The sequence below is a fragment of the Cetorhinus maximus genome, chromosome 4, assembly GCF_964194155.1.
Source record: "Cetorhinus maximus chromosome 4, sCetMax3.hap1.1, whole genome shotgun sequence".
NCBI lineage: Eukaryota > Metazoa > Chordata > Chondrichthyes > Lamniformes > Cetorhinidae > Cetorhinus > Cetorhinus maximus.
Window position 1 is genome coordinate 106,743,282 of NC_135882.1, and position 6,434 is coordinate 106,749,715.

Genomic DNA, 6,434 nt, shown 5'->3' on the forward strand with positions numbered 1-6,434 from the left:
ACCATGGCAGCTGACCTATGTGGCAGCGTCTTATGATTTTTGAGTTAATTTTTTGAGTCTTCAATAAAGAAATAAAGACAGATTCAGAGAGAAAGGGGCCTTTAAATTTGCAAGCATGACCTACTTCCGGTTAATGGCATAACCCCTCTGCCACATGACATCCCAGCCTAGACTCCCGGTTGGGCGTGGAGCACCCTTCACACCTCAAATTGGCCACCTTCCCAACAGGCAACCGCTAACTGGCGGGAGCGAGTGGACCAGTCACTTTCTGTTCCACGTCTCTCACCATGCCAAAAAATATAAAATCCAGCCATTATCTTTGTAACTGGACTAATCCAAGAAAAGTGGAATAATGCAAAGAGCTCCACATGGCTTTATTGATCTGTCAAAGGCCTTTGAATCCATCAACCTGAAGCCCTTTGGAAAGTCCTCCAGAGATTTGGATGTCCAGCAAAATTTGTTACTGTTCTGCAACTCTTGCATGATGATATGACAGTGACTGTCCCTTTACAACGGATTGGAGACGGAGCCCTTTCATATACAGTCAGGTGTCGAGCAAGGCTGTGTGATTGTGCCAACTCTCTTCACTATCGATCTCAGCCTGGTCATGGAATTCAGTTGTGACCAACTTCCACAAATGGTCACAACTGAGTTTCGACTCAACGGGAAGCTTTTCAACCTTAACATGCTGACGGCCAGCCAAGACTAAGGTCACCCTCCAGCATATCCAAGACTTACAATTTGCCAATGGCTGCGCAGTTCTGGCCCATGCTGCAAGTGACATTCAGAGCACCCTCAACCCCTTCAACTCCACATGCAAAAGGGCTGGTCTGTCACTCAACATCAGCAAGACCAAAATCCTCTACCAGTCCTCCCTCTACATCTCCAGCTATTGTTATTGATGGGGAAACTTGAGAAATCATTGAACATTTCCCATATCTCAGCAACTACCTTGCTTAAAAGGTCATCACTGAAGTGGAGATCCAGCACAGAACCAGTTGTGCCAGCGCAGCCTTTCAAAAATTGTGCAACTGGGTCTTTGACGACAGAGGTCTCCATAAGAGGACAAAAGCTTTGGGCTCGAATGCTGTTGTTGTCATCATCTGTCTATATGGCAGTGAGACTTGGGTCACCTACCAAGGACACTTCCAGGTGCTGGAGAACTACCACCAGCAGTGCCTCTGCCAGATACTCAAAGTCAAGTGGGAATACAGGTGAACAATCCCCAGCATCCCCACCAAAGTCAATTCCTCACAGCCGTGATTATATAAAATCAGCTCCGCTAGACTGGTTACTGATCTGCATGTCATAAAATCAGCTTCTGAAGCAGATCCTCTTTTCACAACTCAAGGAAGGTAGAGGGTACTTTTTAAGGACACTCTGAATTCCTCATTGAAATGGGGACCAATTGACATTGATGCATGAGAGGAACTTGTCACTAATTGTGCCATGTGGCAACACCTCATTCAACAAGCCGCAACACAGTCAGAAACTGATTGCATGAACTCTGCTGCGGAGAAGTGACAAAAGCGAATGGAGAGAAAACAGAACCCTGGCTCAAGAACTCCCTTCCTCAGGGAAACTCTTGTCCTCTCTGCCCAAGGACCCATAGCTCCAGAATTGGCCTGCTGAGTCACCTGAGAACACAAATCAGGAAGCCTGGCAGACATCTTCCTCGTTTCAAGGCACTGACGATATGACAATGATGATCAAAGGGCAATAGACACCAGGATGAAGCATTAAAGAAGAGAAACAAGTTGCAGAGAGGATTGGAGGGGCAAATAGCACTATAGTAAAAAATAGTTCAGAAATAGGATAGATCAGACAGGAGGCAATTGGGAAGCAATCTGTGATGGATTTGAAGTGCTTGTGCAAGAACGCACCAAGCATGGTAAACATGGTTGGTGAGCTGCAGGCATAAGATGCAACTTGGAACTATCATATGGTGGCAATGAAGGAGGCCTGGCTGAAAGAATGGGAGCATTGGGAACATAACATCCTAGGTACAAGGTTGTCGGGAAAGATATGAAAGGAAAAAATGAGAAGCAAGAGTGTGGGTGGGGTGGCATTATTGATCAATATGATCAAAGAAATATTATAGCACTGGAGATGGATATTGTGGTTGAAGGGCTAAAGACAGCATCTGAAACAAAAATAATAGCTGGAAAAACTCAGCAGGCCCGACAGCATCAGCAGAGAGGGATACAGTTAGCGTTTCGAGTCCGTATGACTCTTCATCAGAACTGAGGAAAAATAGAAATGAGGTGAAATATAAGCTGGTTGAGGGCCAGTGATAGGTGGAGGCAAAGAGAGATTGCCAAATATGTCATAGACAAAAGGGGTGGTGATGGTGGTGATATTAGCTAAGAAATGTGCTAATGGTGACATTAAGGGTAGAAAGCAGGATGAGCAAGTGACAGAGAGCCCTTGTGGGGGTGGGGTGGGGGGAAGGGATCGAAATAGGCTAAAAGGTGGAGATGAAACAATGGATGGAAATCCATTTAAAAAGAATGGAAATGGGTGGGAAAAGAAAAATATATTTTAAAAATATCAATAATTAGAAAAAGGGGGATCGGAAAGGGGGTGGGGATGGAGGAGAGAGTTCATGATCTGAAGTTGTTGAACTCAATGTTAAGTCCAGAGGCTGTAAAGTGCCTAGTCGGAAGATGAGGTGCTGTTCCTCCAGTTTGCGTTGAGCTTCACTGGAACATTGCAGCAGGCTAAGGACGGACATGTGGGCATGAGAGCAGGGTGGTGCATTGAAATGGCAAGCGACAAGGAGGTCTGGGTCATGCTTGCAGACAGACCGAAGGTGTTTCGCAAAGCGGTCACCCAGTCTGTGTTTGGTCTCTCCAACGTAGAGGAGACCGCTTTGGGAGCAGCGAATGCAGTAGATTAAATTGAGGGAAGTGCAAGTGAAGTGCTGCTTCACTTGAAAGGAGTGTGTTTGGGCCCTTGGATGGTGAGAAGGGGGGAAGTAAAGGGGCAGGTGTTGCACCTTCTGCGGTTGCATGGGAAGGTGCCGCTGGAGGGGGTTGAGGTGTAGGGGGTGATGGAGGAGTGGACCAGGGTGTCCTGGAGGGAACGATCCCTGCAGAATGCTGTCAGGCGGGGTGAAGGGAAGATGTGTTTGGTGGTGGCATCATGCTGGAGTTGGCGGAAATGGCGGAGGATGATCCTTTGAATGCGGAGGCTGGTAGGGTGATAAGTGAAGACAAGGGGGACCCTATCATGATTCTGGGAGGGAGAGGAAGGTGTGAGGGCAGATGCGCAGTAGATGGGCCGGACACGGTTGAGGGTCCTGTCAACCACCGTGGGTGGAAAACCTCGGTTGAGGAAGAAGGAAGACATGTCAGAGGAACTATTTTGGAAAGTGGCATCATCAGAACAGTTGCGACGGAGGCGAAGGAACTGAGGGAATGGGATGGAGTCCTTACAGGAAGCGGGGTGTGAGGAGCTGTAGTCGAGGTAGCTGTGGGAGTCAGTAGGCTTGTAATGAATATTGGTGGACAGTCTATCACTAGAAATTGAGACAGAGAGGTCAAGGAAGGGAAGGGAAGTGTCAGAGATGGACCATGTGAAAATGATGGAGGGGTGGAAATTGGAAGCAAAATTAATAAAATTTTCCAGGTCCAGATGAGAGCATGAAGCAGCACCGAAGCAGTCATGTACCGGAGAAAGAGTTGTGGGAGGGGGCCTGAGTAGGACTGGAACAAGGAGTGTTCCAAATACCCCATAAAGAGACAGGCATAAATGGGGCCCATGCAGGTACCTGTAGCCACACCTTTTCTTAGGAGGAAGTGAGACAAGTTTAAGGAGAAATTGTTCAGTGAGAGAACAAGTTCAGCCAGACGGAAGAGAGTAGTGGTGGATGGGGATTGTTCGGGCCTCTGTTCGAGGAAGAAGCGGAGAGCCCTCAGACCATCCCAGTGGGGGATGGAGGTGTAGAGGGATTGGACATCCATGGTGAAGAGGAGGCGGTTGAGGCCAGGGAACTGGAAATTGTTGATATGACGTAGGGCATCAGAGGAATCGCGGATGTAGGTGGGAAGAGACTGGTCAAGAGGAGAGAGAATGGAGTCAAGATAGCAAGAAATGAGTTCCGTGGGGCAGCATCTGTTTGGTTAGAATTAAGGAGCACTGGAGGAGCTATTCACTGGTGGCCTATTGCCTGCACCCAGTAAAGTTTTGGGAAGGAGATAAAAGAAAACTTTCAGGCAAATTGCAGAAAGATGTTAACCACTGAGTCGTGATAATGGGGGATTTCAATTCTCCTAATATAGACTGGGATAGTATGGTGCAAAGAGCAAAGTGGGGAAAGAATTCCAGAAATGTGTACGAGAGAACTTTCTTGATTTGTGTGTTCCAGTCCAACGAGGGAGGAAGCATGCTGGATCTACTTCTATGGAATGAAGTGGGGCAAGTGGAGTATGTCTCAGTGCGAATGAGAGGGTACCATCAATTATAAAAATATTTAACTGAAGGAGGAGTGCTGACTTCAATTCGTTGCAAATGGATGTGGTTCATGTGGATTGGAATCAAAAATTGGGAGCCAAAGCAGTAATTAAACAATGGTAAGTGTTCAAAGAAAGGATGGTTCAGATACAGAGGAGAAAGATTCCCATGAGGGAGAAAGGGCATCCAAAGCTAGAGATATAAGTGTTATATTGAGGCAGAAAAAGGATGCTTATGACAATTGTAAGGTTCACAACACAGTAGAGAACCAAGTTGAATGTAGAAGCTACAGATGAGATATAGGGCGGAATTTTCAGAGCCCGGAATTGGCGGCGGGTGTGATAGGTAACGTGCAGAAAATATGACAAGACCCACTTCACGATGGTGTGAAGGCAGGTTGCGATCTTCTGATCAGCCTGCCGACGGCAGGCCAAGTTCCCACCGTCGGTCAGCAGGGGGTTAACTGTAGTACATTATCATATAATTAAAAGACCATCCCAACAGGCTCTTGGAACCCTGATGTATCATCCGTCCACGTTGGCAGGAAAGCACATTGACGTGTTTCACAACAGCACACAGGCCACTTGCACTTGACGGCCTTCACTTTGGGGCAACTGAGTTGAGTGAGCAGCAACATTCTTCATGGCTTGCCTGTTGTTTACAGGCCTCTGGGGAGTCGGGGAAACTGATACCTGGCCCCATAGGCAACTGCTGAGGGGTGGAGAATGTCTGGGGGCAAATGCTGGCCAGCTTTGGAGGCGACTGCTGAGGGTGGGGGGGTGTCTGGGGGCAAGTGCGCCAACCTCGGAGGCGACTGCTGAGTGGGGGTGGGGGAGGGAGGCCAAGTGCTGCCCTGCTGCTGCATCCCACGCACAGGTGGGGGGCAGGGTAATCGAGGGAAGTGGCCACGCATTAGGGACACCTGTATAAACTGACCATGCCTCTGCAACTAAGACAGATCAGGCGCAGTCATATGATTGGGGTCAGGCTCCTAGCCTGCCCGCCCATGCAAGCATCATGGAGGCATCAAAGGGCCAACAAGCGGTCCACACCTTACCCCCCACTCCCAGCTCCCACCAACCCCACCCCACCCCCCCACCGGCACAGACTTCGAGTCCGCCACCACTTTATTGGACCATGGAGCAGTTGGACTGCACACATTGTACAATCTCCTCGCCAACACTGGCCATGTAGCAGTCACTGCTGGAGACGTTCACAACCCCTTCCAATCTCAGCATCCTGGTTTGGACCAGTGTCCCTCATGTCGCAGGTTGACAGGGCAGTCATGCAGCGCACTCATCTCTGGCCATCCGAGGAGTGACCAGCACTCTTTGGGAAGCATTAAGGGGCAGTCACACAGGGCCAGGAAAGGTGCTAAGTGCAGCCATGATAACCACGTCTCTTTTTCTTTCATGCTGCAGGAGGAACATGTCAGGATCATGGATCCTGGTGACCTAGCTGTTTGCCTGATGGTCTCAAGAGACCGTAGAAGATGAAGGAAAGAGTGACTGAGGCACCTGGCTGTGCAAAGGGAGGAGCAGCAACCTAATGAAGAAGGGGCAGCAGGGATTCCTGCACACACTGCCCAGGAACGACAGCGAGCCGTGGCTGATCAGCGCCTAGTGACACCCCAGGGTCTATAGTCACCGCCTGCCATTCCTGCAGATGACAGAACCAGTGTCGCCGATGACTGCGCTTGACTAGGAACCTGGTGGCTCATATCTGCCACTTACTGCAGGACTTGGTGCCAAGGGGACATGGAGGGCATCCACTGCCAGTGGCTGTTTAAGTGATCGCGACACTCAATTTCTACGCCAGTGGCTCCTTTCAGGGCTCCACAGGTGACCTCTGTGGGATTTCACAATCCGCCACCCACAAATGCATCCATGAGGTCACAGATGCCATCTTCTCCATGGCACACAACTTTGTACATTTCGCCCAGGACTGGGACAGCCAGGATACATGGGCCATTGGATTCG